The sequence below is a fragment of the Podarcis filfolensis genome, assembly GCF_964270895.1.
Source record: "Podarcis filfolensis genome assembly, chromosome: 1".
NCBI lineage: Eukaryota > Metazoa > Chordata > Lepidosauria > Squamata > Lacertidae > Podarcis > Podarcis filfolensis.
In genome coordinates, this window is record NC_139604.1 from 96,155,224 (window position 1) to 96,177,292 (window position 22,069).

Here is a 22,069-nt window from a genome sequence, read left to right on the forward strand (position 1 = left end):
CAGATGGGGGGGTATAAATAAATTATTATTATTATTATTATTATTATTATTATTATTATTATTATTATTATTACAAAATCCTGTGGAGGTTTAGTGACATGCTTCTGATCAAATATATGTGTGTGTCTTATAATGGAGCTATGCAGTTGAAATGTAAGGGCATTTTGATGTAACCCACAATTTAAAACTTAGCAGCAGCCACACTACAATTAATTCAACTGACATTGATCTTAATTGACGTATTCTTTCACAAGCAGTGTAATGCCAATACTCACAAAAGACTTGAGATCTTTAATGCTACTGGCAGAACATAAAAGCCACATGCTAGCAGTATGAAGGCACAACTACCACTGGCAAGTATTATCATTTTTTTCAGAAAATGAATGAGTGAAATTTACCCATGACTGAACTGGTCCAAATCACAGTGGATTGGTAGACAGTAGTTTACCACAGGTTGTTGCAAGAGCTGAGTTATATGCATAGGGAAGTTTTTTCTTACCAAACTGGTCCTGTGGATCAGCTTATGATGGTTAGCAGTGCAATGTTCTTGTCAACAGGGAGACATGTATTTGCCTGTGCCCCTCTTATTATTCCACTTATATCCCACCTTTCCTTCAAGGAGTTCAAGGTGGTGCATATGACTCTCCTTCTCCTCATTTCATCCACAGAGCAACCCTGTGAGGTTGGTTAGACTGAGAAATAGTGACTGCCCCAAAGTCACCCGGTAAGCTTCAAGGCTGAGTAAGGGATTTGAGTTTAGGTCTCACTGGTCCTAGTCCAGCACTCTAAGCACTATGCCATACTGGTTCTTTGATGAGAACAGCTGCATTCCTTTCTTACTAGAAACTCTGGATGGTGTAGAGGCAGAAAAACCTCAGCCTCTTCATGCCTTCAGCTAAGGGATGGAAACCTATTTGGATGGGGCAGCTGTGCTGCACAAAGGCTAGGAAAACACTTGTGCCATTCTACAGTTAAAGGCAGTTGTCCGGCTGGAGTTTTGCATTTGTAATAGGAGCAGCATACAGTTATAGTATGTGTTAACTATAAGAAATTGCCTCAGGTTTTCCTTTCAAATCTTTCCTCGTCACTGTTGCTTTCATCTCTGTCTGAATCTTCTCTGCTTTTCTTAATACATGATAATTAAAGCGGGATGCAGTTAAAAGCCCAGAATGGTACCCAGTGAAATTGCCAGTTTTGCTTGTGCTAAGGAAGTCCTTAGCCTTGATTGTTTTTAAATCTTACTACCAATACAGCGCGCAAAATTGTAATCTCTTGCTGGAAACCCAGCACATTTCCTCCCATTTTGAGAAACGCTGCTGTAGTCATTGCTACGGATTGTGGGGCGAGTGGGTGGGTGTCAGGGGACCCGTAATGTGACTCCCAGCTTCATTGGACTTGAGCAGTCTAAGATAGTCTTCTTGTGGTGTCCAATTCTAGACTGAATGTGGGAACCATCAGTGGGAAATTTTACATCTCTGGGCCAAAGCTGTATGGAATGTACATTAATACATTTCCACTGTGTTGCTGTTAGCAGAACTCCTTTTACAGTATTGTTATAACAGTCACCCCTCTTGTTTGGCGAGTTCTGATAGTACTGTTTAGTCTGAGAAGAATCTTTTGTCCTAAGCCCATTAGCATCTCACAGTTATTCAGAGCCCATTTCTGGATTGTTTTGTTTATTTAAAGTTTACTTACAGTAGCACTGGAAATGGATCCAAATGGAACGTAAACAACTGGTCCCAACTCATGCCCTGCATTTTTGTTTCTTAATACTTAACTATCCTGCTGGAAACTGGGGGGGAAATAATCTTTGTATTCTGCTCCCTGATGCAAAATTGATAAATATATTTAAAATGCTATGACATCTTGAAATTCAGGGCCATTCCCACAGTAAATTAGTGCGTTGAGAATGTGAGCTAAGTGGGAATATGCAGAGTTCAGCGCATGGCGAAAACAGTTATTTGATCACTTTCACTACTCAGTCATATAATAGTTTCATCCACATTCACCACATCACTGCTCAATCTGTTTTTGGAAGCTATATGAAAGATGTGGTAACTGAGTTGAACTGCATGCTGGATATGTGGTGAGGCACTCATACAGCCATTTTAACGTGTGCCAAGCTACATGGATGCATTGAACCAGCAACATCCACAGCATAATATTCAGTGATGTGAATTTTATTTAGCTGGTGTATTATGTCATCAAGTGCCTGCCAGAATAATGTTTTTCTTCTGCCTAACACAAATTGGCACAACTGTTGTTTTGGAAAACGAGACAGTTTATATTGTTGAAAGATCATGCAAACTTTCAGCTCACACAAAACCCCTTAATACAGTAGAATAGAAATATACCCGATTCAGAACTCATGCAAAGTGTAAGAATATTTACAAAGAAGAATACCTTGACTCAGTGCTTTTTTTTCTAAAAAAAAAATGTTTAGGGCTACTCTCATTTTCCTACTCATATTGAAATTCTGCCTCTCAATGAGGCCAAACTTAGATTCACAAAATGTTTACCCCAGAAAAAACCACTGCCTTGAAGGTGTCCTTGTTGATTATTTTAAGATTAGGCCTCTTGTACCTACCATTCTGACAGCACTGTGTAACTGTTAAGTAGAAGCAGAAGAATATTTTAATGGATTACTGTATGTCATATGTATAATGGAGAAAAAGCTGCCTTTCCATTCTGATTCATAAAGACTTAAGAATAAATTATAATATGTGTTATTTCTACTAAGCTGAACAATGAAGTATTGCAGAGTTAGCTTGAAAACTTGAACTCTTTGATGAACAGGTTTAGTGAGTGGCTGCATCCAACATTTTTTTATCCCAAAGCGATTTGGCATACCAGAAGAACCTACTCTTGCATTGCTTTTGCTATAAGTGCATCTCTTCCCTGTTTCCATGCTAGAGTTCATTGTAGCTGTTATTTTTCATGGTTGTCTTCAGTTTTTGTCTCTTGCTACATTTGGAAATCTAATCTCATCTTTGAGGGTTGCTTTCTTATGAAAGCTGTAGACACTTTCCCTCTTTATTCTAAAAAAAAAAAAGCACTAGAATCACAGTTTGGTCATATAACACTTTTGTTTTTCTCAGACATTGAAACCTTCCAAAGAATATGTAATATAAATTTTCTTTCAGTATTTTCCCATTTGATGTGACAGACATGGGTACTTACAATCTCTTCATAAAATAGTTACCCATCTTCAATTTCTTGCTAGGCAAGAAAGCAGAAATAATTGTTTCTGTTGGCCTGGCTGCTCTGGTTTTCCCATTCAGAAGTCCTCTGTTGGGCCTCTAAGTAGTGCTGGAATCTTTTGGTGTGTTGAGAATAATGTTGGCATTCGTTCTTAGTAAGACAAATTTGAACTGTCTAGGATGGGAATAGTCTCCCACGCAGAACACAGAACCAAAATCAGAGAAATAGTTCCACACAAAATCATTCTGTTTCCCAAAGGCTTCACGATGCTGCATTGAAGAGCTTTATAGGTTTAAGGTTTCATATGAAGCAGATCAAGCTAGGTTTTCTTTTGAGTGGTATTTTTAATTCACACGTCTTAAGTCTTCAAACTTCTTACTCTACAAACAGTTCTTTATGCAAGAAAAATGTCTTAACAACCACTTCAGTTTTTTTGTTTAGAAAAAAAATGCAAATAACTCCAAACCACAATGCTAAACCAACTAGAGAAGAGAATGCCAAATATGCAAAAGTTATTTCACAATGTAGAAAGACATTACCTTTTCCCTCTTCAGTTACTACCACATATGAGATCATAAGCAATTACATGCTTTCTCTTTTTTGCAGAGATATCTGATTAAATGCCTTTCATACCTCTGTCATCTTAGACGCTTCATCAGAAACAGAGAACATGGTATCTGAAGTTTGTTGTTAGAGGATCCAGTTTTGCATAATGCGTACACATCTTACTTAGGTAAACAGCTTCACTAGCTTATAAGCCTTTGGCAGGTTCTCGCAGGTAGTGTATCAAATATGACTGGCAGCACAATCATATAGAGGTTGACTCACAATTTGGGGAGGTGGGGTATTGTATTAATTAATTAGCTTTTCTTACATGTATATCTCATCTTTCTTCCCATCATGGAACCTAAGACAGTGTACATGCCGTTCAAGCTTTAACTAGACCCAGAACTGCCTAACTTCAGAAGGGTGTTGGTCTTGTGTGCCTTCAGACTATATACTGGCACTGATGTGTGTTTCAGTTTGTGACCTCACTAATTTTCCCGTATAGAAGAAAATGCAAATGCCTCTTTGGTAAGGAGGATAGTTATATCTGTTCCTAAAGATGATGGTCTAGACTAGTGAAGTCTACTAACTGAACTCTGGTAATCGACTTTTAGTGTTGTCATTTTTATTGTTGGCTTTCTTGAAGTGATAGGAAATGCAAAGTATCAATTTGTTGTGTCACAAAAATTGAAAGTCCAACTTAATGCTGTATTGTTTTTAACACTTGATTGGAAGCCGCCCAGAATGGCTGGGGAAACTCAGCCAGATGGGCGGAGTATAAATAAATTATTATTATTATTATTATTATTATTATTATTATTATTATTTCAGTAGGAGAAACCACATGTTTAAATCTCCCCCATTTAAATCACTTGAACTTAAGCACACTTTATGATGAATGTTGTTGTTGCCAGATTGTGCCCAATAATTGTACCTTCTGAACGAGTAAAAATGTAAGTTAAATTTAGGACTTGAAAGTATCCTTTTGTATCATACTGCTATACGGACACAACAAAGTTCAATATCTGCAAAGTCTGGTTTATGGGAAGCCCTCTGTGTTCAATGTCTATCTGAAGCATTTTGCAATTGGTTTAAGCCTCCTTTGTCTCCAGACCATGTCACTGATCCAGGGACAATACAAGGTTGTCCACCACCTTCTGCAACACTTTTGGTTCCTTCTGCAAAGAACTCTGGATAAGATAACACATTGAGGAACTATGTTTTGGATGTGTGTTTACCTCCAGTTTTGGATGTGATAATTGGTACCCTCGGGGGGTTTTTTGGTTTTTTTTTAACTATAGCTGGTCTGTGTGCAGACTGCTCTTTCTGGGCCTGGGTAAGACATCCTTCTGCCATCTCTACTTGACTCCTCCAATTCTAAAGCATCTCTGATGGTGATCTTTTCTTATCGAGCTCTAGCACCGTCACCTTTCCCAAGGCTTCCTGCTCCCTCAAATGATTTTGTCTTTTTCCCCTTGATGCCCTTAGTTCCTCTTCCTCCTCGAATGCCTCTGTGGTTCCAATGTCTTGTTCTTCCTTCAAATCCGTTCTCAAAATCTGTATTTTCCATGAAGCCTTTCACATAACCTCCTCATTCCCATATCTAGTATGACCAAGCCAAGTGTGTATAACTGTTGATCCCTGCCTTCATTTCTCTTCCTTTCCTCTGTTGTGTTGATTTTTAGATTGTAAGCTGCTCAGGGCGGGGATCTGTTGTCATTTGAAAAGTGCCATGTACATAGATGGCACTAGATAAACAAAAAAATATAATTTTGAAGTCGTCTTAGTTCTTCTTCCATTTCTAACCATTCTGACAAGAACTTAAGTGTATTCCTTTGTGGGTCAAAATATTCCACATTATCAGTGCAGTCACTGAAAAGGCCCTATCTCTTGTCATCATCTATATCTCCACCCCTGGCAGGAAACAAAGAAGGGCCTCTCATATTTCAGTGACGCATCTCACTTGTAGTTGAACTCTTGAGGTGTTAGTGTCAATCATGGATAAAATGTTGTTAGAATCTATCACGAAAGCTTTTATCAGGTCTTTTTGCAATTTGGTAGTAATTCGTTAGTGAATGCAAATGGATTTTTTCCTCAATGAAAGTTAGATCAAGAAGTTCAGCTGCGTTACATCACCTCCTTGTTTGGTATGCAATAAAAACATTCCTCTGTGCTTGAATAAATAAACATCATAAGCAACTCTTCCCAATTTGCATGTTACAGAAACCACAGAGACTGTAGCAAGGTCAGGAAAACATGGATATTTCCAACTGGCCAGTCAACAAATATTATTAAGCACGCAGCTGATCTCATAGGGCATGGGTTAAAAAGGAAATTCATCCTGAAATTGAGGGTGGAAGCTAGTGTGTCTCCCCTATGACCCAGTTCCATGAGTCAATATGCTGACAAAGGAGCACGTAGGACTTGGGTATGAGGATCCTATGAGAATGCAAGGGCATGATGTTTGACCCTAGCCCCACTGCCAGCACAATAACAAGCATTGGTGCTATTCTACCAGCAGCAAACCCCTGCCGTTGCCTTGGCACAACTGTACTGCCTTGGCACAACATTTAATGAAGCTTGGGAAAGGTTTACCCCAATCCACTTCTGCGCCACAAGCGGTCCAGGAGTCAAAAGTCACAATATTTCTTGTAACAAAGGCAGAACAGGGCCAACGGCTGGGTTTCTCACATTAGCCATGGCGGAGCAGCTAAAACAGAGGAGTGCCTAGGAGTTGGCAAAGCCAGCTCTGCTGAGAGCACAAGTCTGAGGGAAGGGGCACAAAAATCACCCCAGAATCAGTCTCCAGTTATCTGTAATGTTATGAGTTTAGACAAGAGCTGGAAATTGAGTAGTAGGAGAAATGGCGAGACGGTATGAAGGTAGACGGCTGGAGACTATGGAGTGTGTGACTTAGATGTGTGTGGTTATGTGCCATCACTGTTGTGACAAGATCAAATGTGGGGAAAGTGATTTTTTTTTGGGGGGGAGTGCTGGTACAGGTCCTTGCCAAGGGCACAAGTGACCCCAACAGGAGAAGTGGGATTTGGGGGGGCACAGATCAAAAAAGCTCCTTGCTAAGCGTGCAAGGGACCTTAAGTACACCTAGAGTGACAGACTTTGAGCGCTGGTTTGAACATGCATATGTATTACTTGGCAGCTGTAGCATCAACTGAGGACTTGGTGTATATCTGAATGTGCATTTGCATTAGAAATCACAGATGGATTGGGGAGGAGTGGCCAGACAGAAAAGGGTTAAGCAGCCTCTTCCTTGGCATTTCCCATCACCAACACCAAATTCACAGGCTCCTGGGACTGCCTTGGTAGAGGGAGAAAAGGGGGAGAGTTGCATTCAATTGTGTGCCATGTCTAGGTTGGGCCTGAGTTGGTTAATCGAACACAGCTTTGAAAGATTTGAAGTTCAAATCAATGCCATTCCGTAAAGCTTCATTCCATGAGAACCAGTCTTCTGGGGCCTGTTCCCGAGATTTCAGAGGCAAGTCAGCAATCCTTGTGTAATGATGCAATCCAGACTATTGCATAAGGAGCAGGCACTTGGGTGATATGAAATAAATTCCTGAGCTTGCAGCAACATCTGAGATTTGACAGTGCTGTTGATATAAAGATTTTCAGTGCATATAAAGATTTTAAGCATTAAGAAACTGAAATGCCCGAATGTCTTGTCCTCTAAATACAGCAGGGGTTGTGTAGTAGTTAAGAGCATGGCAATAACTTAGTGGTTCAAATTTTGTCCTAATTAGGGCTTCTTTTTCAACCAGAACTTGCTGGAACTTGGTTCCAGCACCACTCAGATGGGCACCATTGCCATTATAAGAGAACTAGGGAGGCATTCATGGTGAGTTCTGGCGCCTCATTTTCTAGAAAAATAGCACTGGTCTTAATCATAAATTTACTGGGAAGTCTTAGGTTATCTGGAGTCTCGTGGTCCTAGCCTGTCTGCACCTTATTACCTTACCCACTCTGGTTCCTTCCAACTCTACAATTCCATGATTCTAGGATTCTGCCATCTAGGGTGGTGATGATAATACTGGCCCAACCTAGTAAGGCTGTTGCAATGATTAAAGAGGTAAGATTTATTAGCTGTTTTGAGGCACTGGGGGGGGGGTTAGTATAAAGATACTAAGGATTAATATTGTTAAAGAAACAGTAGTATGTATAAAATACATATAAGACCAATGAGAAGGGGGTGAGTGGGGTGGAAATGGAAACTCTCCCTGGAAGTGACACTAATAAGACAAGCTGCCCCATCAATAAATCTAGGGTGTACTGATCTTTTACCAGAATAGCATTGCCAGGCATGATGCTGAGGAAATGCTTGTTGCATGGATGTAAATATAGAGGGGGGTTAGGCAGAATAGCAATGCTTTTCTTCCTTTCAGGGAAGTTCCCAGTTGCTAAAAAGAAGCTTGGATTATGCTAATTTTTTCTTTACAATTATGTACCATATGTTCCCGTTGAGTATTTAAAAATCTAATTTTACTGGAAATTTCAAGATAAGTTAAATTTGTAAAAATGCTTTTTATTTTTCAAAGAAAGAGATATGGGACCATTGCATGTAAATAATATAATATATTTTCCGTATTATTGCTCTGTATTTTTATATGCTAAATCTCTAGCTTCAGACTATGTTTTACTAACCCTGATGCAGTGGAAACTTTTATTTATTTAAAAACAAGAATGATGTATTTTGACTCCACGGAGATATAGATATAGATATATATTACAAGATAAACATTTGCAGGTGTTTCATTAATGGCTGATCTACTTTTCATTTGTTGCAAACCTGTATGTTGTTACACACTTTTTGATCCTGTCCGCCATAGCTTTATAACCACCAAAAGATCACCTGATCAACAGAATACTTTTCGAAACATGTTATTCTAATTCCTGTTCTACCAGTTCATACATTAAAAATCAAATAGGAATTTTAAAGTGTGTTGGTTTTGTTGTCTGCAACTGTTTTAAGTTTTCTGTAACCCTTGAGGGTAAGTGATTGGGTCATGTATGATTGTGATGGGAAGAAGAAGAGCCAAAGGCAGGAAGACCCATCCCTTTCATTTCTGTCTTTCTGGCTCCCCCTTCTCTCGCTTTCTCCCTGTCTCCCACTTTCCTCTACCCATTGAACTGCTGAAGAAACACAGGTCACTTTTGCTAGATGTTTTAACTAATCACCAGCAGAGGACTTTGGGGAAACAAAACCTGAGGGCCATATGTAGCCTCAAAGCCACAGGTTGCCCATCTGTGGCTAATGAGAACTAGGTACCTGTAATGGTAAAAAAAACAACCCTGTTTTACCTGACTTGCATCTTTCTTTTTAAGGAAAATATACCACTAGAAGCCTCATACCCAGTCTTGCTCAGGAATTCCAGGAAACCAAAAAAGTCAGTGCCATTTTGAAAGGGTCAGCCTGCCATCTTGATTCAAAATAGAATCCAAAAAAGCAGAGACATCACCTTGCCAACAAAGGCCCGTATAGTTAAAGCTATGGTTTTCCCAGTAGTGATGTATGGAAGTGAGAGCTGGACCATAAAGAAGGCTGAAAGCCGAAGAATTGATGCTTTTGAATTATGGTGCTGGAGGAGACTCTTGAGAGTCCCATGGACTGCAAGAAGATCAAACCTCTCCATTCTGAAGGAAATCAGCCCTGAGTGCTCACTGGAAGGACAAGATCGTGAAGCTGAGGCTCCAATACTTTGGCCACCTCATGAGAAGAGAAGACTCCCTGGAAAAGACCCTGATGTTGGGAAAGATTGAGGGCACAAGGAGAAGGGGACGACAGAGGACGAGGTGGTTGGATAGTGTTCTCGAAGCTACCAGCATGAGTTTGACCAAACTGCGGGAGGCAGTGGAAGACAGGAGTGCCTGGCGTGCTCTGTGTGGTGTAGTGGTTAAGAGTGATAGACTTGTAATCTGGGGAACCGGGTTCGCATCTCCGCTCCTCCACATGCAGCTGCTGGGTGACCTTGGGCTAGTCACATTTCTTTGAAGTATCTTAGCCCCACTCACCTCACAGAGGGTTTGTTGTGGGGGAGGAAAGGAAAGGAGAATGTTAGCCGCTTTAAGACTCCGCTTTAAAACTCTTCTCTTCTTCTTCTCTGGTCCATGGGGTCACGAAGAGTCAGACATGACTAAACGACTAAACAACAACATAAGTTGAAACCTGCTTCTTCATCTTGGGAACCATCATGCACAATTTGGTTATTGTTTTTGTTAGAGGGGTCCAAACGCATGGCAACAACTTTCTGAGGAAGTTTCCAAAATATATTATAGATTAAAAATGAAATCATCATTACTTATTTTTCAAAGTGCCTTGAACTGTGGTGGCATGAATGAGGCTACACACGGAAGAACATAAGTGTGCTTTGATTAGCCTCCACCCCCCCAAAAAAAACCCCAAAACTTGTTCCTTTTGTTTCATAGTGTTTCCCTTTCTACATATTTCTGCCTCCCAATTTTTATATATTTCTTTATTCATTCATTCATTTCAAATCCGTTCTAAATTGCTTAATAATTTAAAAATCTCTAAATGGTGTACTCTGTGTACTGTACAAAACAATATCCATTCAACAAAAATGGAGCCTAAAATCAATTTTTAAAAGTGCAAAAATATGAAAGCAAATAAAACTTAGGAGGAATTCATTCACATATATCGGGCTCCAATCTTGTGAGTCAAGAAAAGCCTTGTCAAAAGAGGTAAGTCTTTACAAGAAGTCTGAATCTTCCCCATGGCAGAAAGAAGGGCATTCCACAGAACAGGGCAATAATCTTCTTGTGACCGTCTTGGCTGTGAGTCCTGGAAGACCTGTTCTGTGTCTTGCATGCTTTTTGACACTTGGCCTGGAAGAGGAGGGCCTTGACTGACTCCAACTACAAAATCTGAGGCTGCTGCAGAAGCCAGAGAACATCTTGGCTATCTCTTAGTGTAAACCCAAGTCATCAACCCTGCGCTTCCACAGCTGCCGCCCATCATGAACCACCATGGGCAAGACTGGCAGCAGCAGATACATTCTATGCTTATGATAATATTTTAATCTCTTGCTAATTGTGCTGTTTTAAATGTGTATTTTATATTTGACTTCCTTTAGCAATGTGTTCTTTTGAAATGTTTAAGATTTTTTTTAACTTTGCTGCATTAGATTTGCATCCTGTAGTTTATTTCCATTGTAATGTTTTGTTTTGAAATCTTTTAAGATAATATGTTAGTTTCCAATTAATTAAATTGAATGTACACTTTATATCTGACTTTCTTCAGGAACATTTTATTCTGGGTTGTTTTATTTAACATTTTAATTGTTGTAAACCACTTTGAACTTTTTTCTTTGAAAAAAATAAAGTGGTATAGAATGAAATTAACAACCACCACAGAAAATGCCCATTTTCAGGTCACAGATTTACTATATACTGTAGGGTTCAGCGCCACAAGGAGAATCTCCCCCAGATGATCTAAGTGAATTTACAGGTCTATATAGGGACAGTCCCATTTTGCTGTGGCCAAAATTTACCCTGTTGCAGAAACTACTGTATATATCATTCCAAGCATGGTCTGATGCTGTTGCTATGCTTGAAATTTTCTACATCACATTTAGAGAAGTAAGCTAGAATCTTCACAATCATTCTGCCTTCATCATTGCAAGAGCAGATTCTTTCTGAAAGTTTGGGTTCTAATCTACCTTGTCTTTTATATCATCTAATGCTATGCTCATTTACTCTGAAGAAAGTTCCACTGAGTTTACTCCTAAGTAAGGGTGAATAGTAATGTTGCTTTTGCTGTGGAGCCCAAATCCTCTGACATTACAAACCACGCCTTAGCAAGTTGAATATAATGTCAAGCTTCTCTCCAATCAGTCATCAAAGCTTTTTTGAGAAAGAAGGCAAAAATAAATAAACACCCCAACATTTTGGCATTTGGTTACAACTATAGTTGTGGTTAATAAGATTCAATTTAGTTGAAAATAGATCTGAAAGAAAGAAAGAAAGAAAGAAAGAGAGAGAGAGAGAGAGAGATTCCTGGATTGTACTCTAGTTTCTTGAGTGTGTAGATCTTATGGTATGAGTTAACCATGTGTTTCCCAGTTCCCATGTGCATTGTTATTCTAGTATTTGTTTGGGGAAGAAAAGCAAATGTATGGTTCACGCCATAACCTTGTCAAGTTCTGACCCTCGCCAGCTCAGGTTGACACCATACAAATGCTGAAAGGAAAGGCCACAGCCAAAATTAATCATAAACATTAGGCATAAAATATTACTGTTGACCTCACCAAGTGGCAGACCTCTAGGAATAACATCCTGCTTCTTAAGAAAATAACATCCCTCTCCAACTGAGAAGAGCAGACGGTCTCGCCTATGCGTGACGGACGTGCTGACCTTTTGCCTCAGGGAGCCACATCCAGTTCTAACTGAAAGGGAAAGAGGCACTCTGGGTTTCAGTTGGCTGAAGTTCTCCCTCACAACATGTCCTTGTTTAAACTTCAATTGCACTTCCTTCCAGGGTCAGCCCAATGGACCACAGTGTGATGGGAGCCCCAGGTAGCCAGGTACGCAGCAGGGATCGGGCAGGAAACCATTCAAATCAAATATACACGTATTTCTGACTCCCAGCTTTAGAGAAGGACATTGTGCATAGAGGCCTTGTAAGTTTGGGTCTGACTACTGTCCTACTTCTGTCCTGTGTACTGTTCATGGTGTGGGCCTGGTTGTCTTCTTAATTCTAACAGTAGCATTAGTGGCATGACTTCTTTTCAGGCTCTTTAATTTCTGTATCATATACACTATTTTATCTATTATATTAATAGAAGCACAGGGATCAAGTGACCTCGCAGGTAACCTAATCCAGCATCATGCTCAGTTCAGAATCTGCAACACCCAAATCTCTGGTGGATAGCTGTCCACCTCTGCATAAAAGCTTCCAACAAAGGAGGCGGTTCCAGATGTTTTGAGGCAGTGAGTAGCTTCGGACACTACAACTACATGTGCCACACAACCTGCAATGAACACTCTTAAGCTAGTTTGCTGCATTCAGATGGGATGGAATACACCATTCCATCGCCAGGATTAAGGTGAAATTCACCTGCTAGTCCAGTCAGCGTTGGGCCAGTCCTGATAGTGTTCCATGTTTGCATGGAAATCATCCACTGTCTAAAGAGTAGTAGTTATCCACGGGGATGGATTCAATGAAGTCACAGTTTTACAAATAAGGGAGAAATAATGAACTATGTTTTTTCTTTTTTTTAAGAAGATATTTATTAAGATTTTCCATTTTATACAAACAAAGAAAAAAAGGAAAAAAATTAAAAAGAAAAAATATTAAGAACACATAAATTTCATAACTTATTTTTCAATAACATATTTCCCTGACCTCCTCATGCCTCCCCTTCTTGTATTCCAGTTCAAATTGTTCATCCAGCAAATCCTTATCTCATAGCATTACAGCTAAAAGCCTTATTTTCTATCCATCTTCTTAAATTATTGTAACTTATACTTTTACTTATATACAAAAAAAGAACTATTTTTTCATATTCTTTTATACCATTACAGCTGATAACCCCTTAATTTCAATCCAACATCACTCAATATTCCTTAATATTACAATATTTTTGCAAATAGTCTTTGAATTTCTTCCATTCTTCTTCTGCCGATTCTTCTCCCTGTTCACGGATTCTGCCAGTCAATTCTGCCAATCCCATAAAGTCAATCAACTTCGTCTGCCATTCTTCCAGAGTGAGTAGATCTTGCGTCTTCCAATGAACTATGTTTTTTCAAGCATGGGATCATAGAATCCCACGACTGGGTCACAAGGGTCATCTAGTTCAATCCTTTGCAATTCACAAATCACAGAATACCTGACAGATGGCCATCCAAACTGTTTAACCTTCCAAGGTAGTCCATTTCATTGTCAAGTAGCTCTCACCATCAGAAAGTTCTTCCTAATGTTTAGTTGGAATCTCCTTTCTTGCAATTAGAATTTATTGGTTTGGGTCCTACACTCTTGGGCAGCAAAAAACAAGCTTGCTATTATTGCTCCCTTTGATCTGAACACCATTCTTCTGTTGCTGCAACCTAGAATTGCATTAGCTTTTTTGTTGCTACAACACACTGTTAAACTTGTGGCCTACTAGAGCCTTTTGAGCTGTTAAGCCAAGTGAACCCCAACCTATATTTGCGTGTGTAGGTCCCCAAGCCACCCCTCAAAATAATTCACACATCACACGTAATTTAAGTTTAAGGTTTTTGGGCACTATTTTGGCCACAACTTTATTAAAATACAAAATCTGTGAGTGGTTGCTTAGACATTGGTTATGATTCTCTGTCATCCCGCCTGGGACAGAACTGACATTTCGAACTCCATCGGAAGCCAGTTGAAGGGAAAGTCAATGTTGGGGATCAGTTGAGCTGAGCGTCAGTCCCTCACCGCTCACCCAACCAGCTCCCCAAGGCTTGCCAGCCCTGGTCCCATTTCAGGGATTGGACGAAATCGTGGCAAGCCCCAGGATTCCTTTAACGGAATTCCCTTTCAGCACCATTGGAGGGGCAGGCACAGCCTATCCTGACCCCTCCACCACCAGCTTTTTATAACCAATGCCTAACCGCAACCTTACAAGTTGTGACGAATTGCTAAGTAGTAAGCAAAAACCAAGTGGCACCAGCCAATCAGCCAAATGGCTAAATTCCTACTAGGCCCCTGCACCAAGGCAGATGACCCATGACAGGCAAAGCAAGGTCAACCGGAACACAGGGCGGGCGGGCGGGTGATCCGATGCACTCTGCTAAAGAGAAAGCAAAAGGCAGAGTGCCCCCAATATTTAAAGACTATGATCCCACCCACCAATTTGCTACATGCAATTTGCCCCAGCAACCCGGTCAGCCAATTGTTGCACCAGGCAATAGCCATTAACCTGCCTGGCAACAGAGGGCTGGCCTGGCGGCGCACACTGCAACCCGTGCTCTCATTTTAGGGAGAACACGCTTTGTGCATCTGATTATTTCTACCTAAGTGTTGAACCTTTCATCTGTCCCTATTGAAATTCATTTTGTTGGTTTGGGCCCATTTCTCCAATCTGTTAAGGTCATATTGAGGATGACACTCACAAGAAATTCCCAGACTGCTTAGGGAAGTGTTTGCACATGAAACTCTCATAAGTGTGATTTAGTCTCTGACACTTCCATGTATTGCAACTGGGCTTCCAGATCACTGCTGTTAATGAATTTCTTGCAGAATACACAACATTTTTCTACATCTCATGGCATTCATTCAACATGGGTAAATGGAAATTGTGAGTGTGCATTGGTTATAGCAATGATAAAATCCCAGAGATATTTAAATAATTTGTTACTATGCGGATAAAAGTTCTACAGCAGCTGATTTTTCCAAATAAAGTGAATCATTTAATACATCTTTCAACTCCTGTCCCTTACTATTATTTTAATATACTGTTATAACCTCCAATGATCTTAATGGAAGATGAAAGGTTTATAAGAAGCTGGGCTACAGATGCTGCAAGTATCTTCATATGTGACACAATAGGTCTTTTTATTATATGAAGAAAATTGATGATTGCCTGCACAAGAACTCATTTACTAATAATGCGTGGAAACATAAATGGGGTTCTAATCACGACCTTTTTGTGAGGGGGCTTAATGATTTGACACTTTTGATGCCACCTCAGTTGCCAATATTTAGAAATCTGTCTTTTGTAAAGGCCTTTAAAAGCATTAGAATGTAGAAATCAAAGAGACAATAAATTTTAAACCAATCTTATTGTCTGCAGCCTAAAGTGTTATTAAGATCAAAGTGGGGAAAACATCTGGCATTTGCTCCACTGCAAAAAATTAGACCCAATCATCTCCCGTTGCCATCTTGCAATCCAGTTGCCAAGTTCTCTCTCCGTCATACGTACAGCTTGATCTTTCCTTTCCCTTTGACAGCTTTAATTTTGCAAAGTCTCACTTTTTCATACATCTGGATTACAAACAAATAAAAGAATACAATCTAGAAATAGTGACTTCACTTTTCAACTCTTTTCTTCAAAATCTTTTAAGCCCCAAACAGAGATTTCTTCTTCTTTCTTCTTAGGCGATCACTCGTAGTCAAGTAAGATTGTCTTCCATAAACATGGTTTTAACAATGAGTCTGTAAGTGACTGTGGAGGCCAATTCTGGATCCACACGTCCTTCCACAGTGGGGACATTGGTTTCTGGGCGGGAGTTGATCACGGTGTGGATTTGCCAAGCGTGCCTTCCTCCTAGCATGTTTCTCCCTTGCGTCCTGAGTTCGAGTGTCTTCAAAGCCCATTACACCTTGGGTAAAGGCTGTTCTCCAACTGGAGCACTCGCAGGCCAGTGTTTCCCAGTTGCCAGTGTTTACACTACATTTTTAAAGATTTGCCTTGAGACAGTCTTTAAACCTCTTTTGTTGACCACCAGCATTATGCGTTCCATTTTTTAAAGTTCGGAATAGAGTAGTTCCTTTGGAAGACGATCATCAGGCATCCGCACAACATGACCGGTCCAACAAAGCTGATATTGAAGAATCATTGCTTCAACAAAGATTTAGCCTGCAATTGTATACCCATTTTCTTGGAAGTAAGCTCTGCTGAACTCAATGGGACTCACTTCTGAGTAGAGTAGCATAGGATTGCCATGAGTTCGTTGGTGACTATTGTTACTCAATTATACTTACCATACCTGGTGACTATTTGTCTGTAGTTTGAATTACCTAGCCTGTATCAAAAGTGGATGGAACATACTTACTTGTGTACGTATTAATTCTGCCATTTGTGTTGATGTAACCCTCTAGAACATACTTTCTATAGCTAAGCATTTAGCTCTATCCTCAGTACATTGTATTTTATTTTATTGCTAAGACTAGTGACTGATGCAAACAAAGATTCTATCTATCTACTCACTTACATGGGCAATGTGTAAACCCCGTTTGAACACGATGCACTTTGCTTCCAAGTCAATATGTACTTGACTTCATGGTCTGCACAGTAAATACCAGTATTTATGTTCTGGACAAGAGTATTTTAGCCTATACGAGTAATTATTTATTTTAAACTTCTTCAATCATTTTTCACTTTACAGTGGTGCCTCAGGTTAAATACTTAATTCGTTCCGGAGGTCCGTTCTTAACCTGAAACTGTTCTTAACCTGAAGCACCACTTTAGTTAATGGGGCTTCCCACTGCCGCTGCTCCGCCACCGCGTGATTTCTGTTCTCATCCTGAAGCAAAGCTCTTAACCCGAGGTACTATTTCTGGGTTAGCGGAGTCTGTAACCTGAAGCGTATGTAACCTGAAGCGTATGTAACCCGAGGTACCACTGTATATGCCTATATTTGTATGTCTCTTGTTTTTGTACTGTGTGGCCACACACTGCCAGAGATGCACTTATTGCTATTCCTTAAGAGGTAGGAAGTATGTGCCTTTATGGGTGGAAATACGTTAATTCAACACGTGACTCTTTCCATCACCCTTTTAAGAGCCAAACCATCCACCATGCTTCATTGAAAGCAACTTTCCATCCATGGAAATGGCCACAACAATGCTGGGCAGGACTTCACATGGATGCTGATTCATTTGTGGAAAAAATGGTCTTAATTGCATGCACATTCCAAATGGATTGACGCTCACATCATGTCCTCTCCTACATCTGATACTACTGTTGATAAAGTATGCCAGGGAGACTGGCTCCTACTGCTTGTGTACAAAAAGGCAAGCAGGAACTGTGACATATGTAATAGTACCTTTGAGAAGCCCCCCCTCCCCCCCGCAAACTAAGGAACTCTGAGACTTACAGTTGCACATTCCACTTTGCACATAGGATGGTACATATTTTTCTCTCTCAAGTTACAAAACCTGCTGTTTCACGTTAAAGTTTGCTTAAGCATCCTGAAGTATGACCTACAACAGTGGTTCCCAAACATCAGTGTTTAAAAGAGGAGCAGGGAAGCTGCTTCAAAGTCTACTTTTGCAAGAGGCTTCAAGACAGTCCCTGCTTCCATTTGTGCCTCTGGAGGCTCAACTGGGAGAAGAAGAAGAAGAGTTTGGATTTGATATCCCGCTTTATCACTACCCAAAGGAGTCTCAAAGCGGCTAACATTCTCCTTTCCCTTCCTCCCCCACAACAAACACTCTGTGAGGTGAGTGGGGCTGAGAGACTTCAGAGAAGCGTGACTGGCCCAAGGTCACCCAGCAGCTGCATGTGGAGGAGCGGAGACGCGAACCCGGTTCACCAGATTATGAGTCTACCACTCTTAACCACTACACCACACTGGCTCTCTGGGAGGGGATCATTGTCTTAAAGCCTTGGCAAATTTTTGTATGTTGGGTCCATGAAATTTGGGGGTGGGAAGTAGAAGGGAACCTCAAAGGTTGGGAACCACCTGGTAACAGATGCTGGTGAATTTTGATGAGGACTTTAAAAGAAACACATGCAAACTGATGAGAAAACGTGGAGAACTGAACTGAAAAATGAGAAACTGGAAGAAAGCAAAATGGACAGATTTCATCCATCCTTTCAGTAGCTTCCACTGCTACCTCAATAGCACACCTTGCCTCAGCTACATCTTCCAACTCAGGGCATCTGGCTGCATCTCTCTAACTCAATCACTATATTGTCAGCATATATCTGCTTTTGAATGTTTAATTTAAGAAATAAATGCCAGTGTTTTTGTTAGGAACCACTGCAAATGTTCTGCTCCAACTGATTCATCCCCGAATGATGTGACATTACATCTGTATCAAACAAAAGATGAAAGAGACATCTTAGAAATGTTCCTGTTTTACTGTTAATCAAACCATTCTCCTTTTATGTCAGTATATTTGTCTTTCACATCTTCTTGTAATTACTTAAAAGGGACGTGGTTATAAATATTGTTTCCAATCAGATGGGAAAATAATGAAAGCACAATCAAGCAGCAATTAAAAAAGCATTGCCCCTCCCACCCCCACCATCAAAGCTTAGCTGAGAAGTCAGCCATTTGCCATATGGGGTATTATGTGGAACCATATTAAAGCCAACAGTTCTTAGTCAGCAGAGTCAGCTAACTGGACTTCAAATGCCATTATAGCTATTCATGACGATTCCCTGCTTTTCTGTACATGGATTTGGCATAGACAGGATGGCCATGTACCAATACAGGTGGACCAGTGTGGTGTAGTGGTTAAGAGCGGTAGTCTCGTAATCTGGGGAACCGGGTTCGCGTCTCCGCTCCTCCACATGCAGCTGCTGGGTGACCTTGGGCTAGTAACACTTCTCTGAAGTCTCTCAGCCCCACTCACCTCACAGAGTGTTTGTTGTGGGGGAGGAAGGGAAAGGAGAATGTTAGCCGCTTTGAGACTCCTTCGGGTAGTGATAAAGCGGGATATCAAATCCAAACTCCTCTTCCTCCACTTAACAAGTTGAAGATTAACACTGTGTGTGTGTGTGTGTGTGTGTGTGTGTAGTTGACGAGGGATTAGTTGAGTCCATATGGCATACAGATAACCAAACAACACCAGGATGGTCTTATTCAGTGGTAACTTGATCATCTGTAGCCATGTTCAGGCATTCACTACCAAACGCCATGGAGGAGTTCTCTAGAGCAGTGTTATTCAGCCTCAAGTCCCCACCGTTAGACTACCATGCCAAACATCCCCCGCCAACTTTACCAGTAGCCAGGAGTGATGGTAGGTTAAGTCTAGCAACAGCTGGAGACTCTGCTTTAAAACATGCAGACTACCCCACTTCCTGGGCTCTGATGTTATGAAATGATGCATAGTCAAGGACATCCTGCAGAGGGCTTACCCATGTATGGCTCCCTCCATGGGAAGGGGAAATCTGATCAGCCAAGCAACCCATCATCATGGATACAGTCATATGCTCATATGTATGTGAGTGCATAGGACCCCTGCAGTTTGGTGCCAAATATGCATTGACCAGAAGTGTGGTAGGCACATGCATTGGCATCTAGGAGATGTAGAGAAATCCTACAGGCATTTGATACCCATGGGTACCACTCACCTGAATAAGGCTTGTATTATACTACCAAGTATAGCATTCAGAAAGTGTATGATAAAAATGCTTGTATGTGGCCACCCTCAGTGGCGTAGCGTGGGTTGTCAGCACCCGGGGCAAGGCAAGTAATTTGCGCCCCCTAACCCGTGGATTTGCCCTAACCCCAGATGTTGCGCCCGGTGCGGCCGGCCCCCCTGCACCCCCCACGCTACGCCACTGGCCACCCTCTGTAACTTTCTAATAAAAGGCACAGAGAATGTAAGCACTCCTGCTTCCCCAGATTTCTATGGTTAAATTCTCACTCTTTAACATTTGACCCTCCCTCTGCATATTGAGTATGCCACACAATTTCTCCGCCTTTAATCAGCTATGGTTTTTATTTTCGATTACAGCAAACATTTAAAGTAAAAATAGTCTGGAAATATTGTAAAATGCCAAGGAAAAAACTGATTGTAACTGAGAACTAATGTTAATGGTTTGGGGGTGGGTACGTTTTACTAAGCCCATTACGATGCCTTGCAAGAAAACTGGTATGAGTCACAGTTCAGCAGGTGCTCAGCACCTAAGACCAATTCAAAGTATTCATTTCAAGTGCTCAGCACCTAAGACCAATTCAAAGTATTCATTTCAAGTGACTAGCTGTGACACAGCATGATGCATGAATTAAGAGGGGCTGTTGTTAACTTCAGCTCCATCATGTGGCTGCCCTGATACTATTTCCAATATTCGCACCTTGTGGGGATGAACAACCAAGCCAGGGAAGCCTATGTTCATTGACTTCTACTGGAATCCTGGAATCCAGCTTCCATGGAAAGCTATAATGTATAGTGTTACCCAGTGGCGTAGCGTGGGTTGTCAGCACCCGGGGCAAGGCAAGTAATTTGCGCCCCCTAACCCGTGGATTTGCGCCCCCTAACCCGTGGATTTGCCCTAACCCCAGATGTTGCGCCCGGTGCGGCCGGCCCCCCCTGCACCCCCCACGCTACGCCACTGGTGTTACCTCAGGTTACAGACACTTCAGGTTACAGACGCTTCAGGTTATGGACTCCGCTAACCCAGAAATAGTACCTCAGGTTAAGAACTTTGCTTCAGGATGAGAACAGAAATCGTGCAGCGGCAGCAGGAGGCCCCATTAGCTAAAGTGGTACCTCAGGTTAAGAACAGTTTCAGGTTAAGAATGGACCTCCAGAACGAATTAAGTTCTTAACCTGAGATACCACTGTATAGGGTCTGGAATAACCCCTGTTATCTTCTTCAATGTGGTTCTATGACAGACCACATTTTTTAAAAAAATAACTACTATATCTCAGATTTTGATTAAAATTGCTGAACCGGATTATCTCACATATCAAAGTAATTGGAGTGAATGAAAATTTCATACACTTTATAGTTTTCAAAATACTGTGACACTCTGCCTTTTCAACACCTGTGCTACCGACTCTCAAACTTTGGGATTTTTGTGATATATACAACAAAAAATCAGTTTGAGTTGTGTGACTCATATTTGGTCTACTAAACCCAATTGTTTAAAAGCATTGTGGGATTAGACGCTCTGAAGTTTAAGCTTCCTTAGTTCCATAGTAGACCCACCCCTGCTTCTAAGGTACTATTGGCCAATCTTCTGCAAGCCAACATGCAAAGAGAAACCCAAATGAGCCAAGCAGAGGGACAGGCAGGTTACATTATATTAGCATATGTGGTTCTAGATTAAACTGCCACTTTTATATTGAGCAATTCCAAAGTCCCTTTAGTATGGCCAACCAAAATGTTGCAAAATAGTGAGCAAACTTTAGCGTTGCCCAGAATTCTTCAGTACTCTTAAGTACTGAAGCAAAGTGAAAGGGGGGGTGAAGAACAAAGGGGGGGTGAAGAACAAAAAACTGGCTTGATATTGAAATCAAAATGTATGCATTGATTTATTTATTTTTAATTCATGTTCGATGTGACAGGAGCGAGCCAGCAGTAAATCACACCAAGCAAGCTGGTGTTAACTTCACTAGCAAAACTGAGATCTGCACAGGAGTGCCTAATGAGCAAAGCAACTGAACTTGGGTAGCTCTTGCCCCCATGAAGCAGTTGATGGGACTGAAAGTCCCTAGCTACTCACAGCTGTCAAAGTTCCCTCTTTCCAGGGTTTTTCCCAAGCAATCTTGAGATTGCTCCTGCACAAAACTAACTTCTCTGGCCAGTTCATGGGAAACCAGAGTTCTGGGAGACCAGAGGGGAGGGGAGCTGGTCACAGCAGGAGGTGGGAAACACCTGTGACTCTGCCCCAGCCAGACTCATCTCTGCCTCTTGGACTCCCTCCT

At 41.0% G+C, this 22,069-nt stretch overlaps 1 long non-coding RNA gene across 1 annotated transcript in view; it reads left to right on the forward strand.

Annotated features, from left to right (window-relative positions):
- Positions 1-8,700, forward strand: part of LOC310767021 — a 962,895-nt gene extending 954,195 nt beyond the window's left edge. Inside the window, exon 2 of the long non-coding RNA XR_014550582.1 lies at positions 484-8,700. This is a non-coding gene — a long non-coding RNA (uncharacterized lncRNA). The remainder of the gene's footprint in view (positions 1-483) is intronic.
- Positions 8,701-22,069: the final 13,369 nt, after the last annotated feature.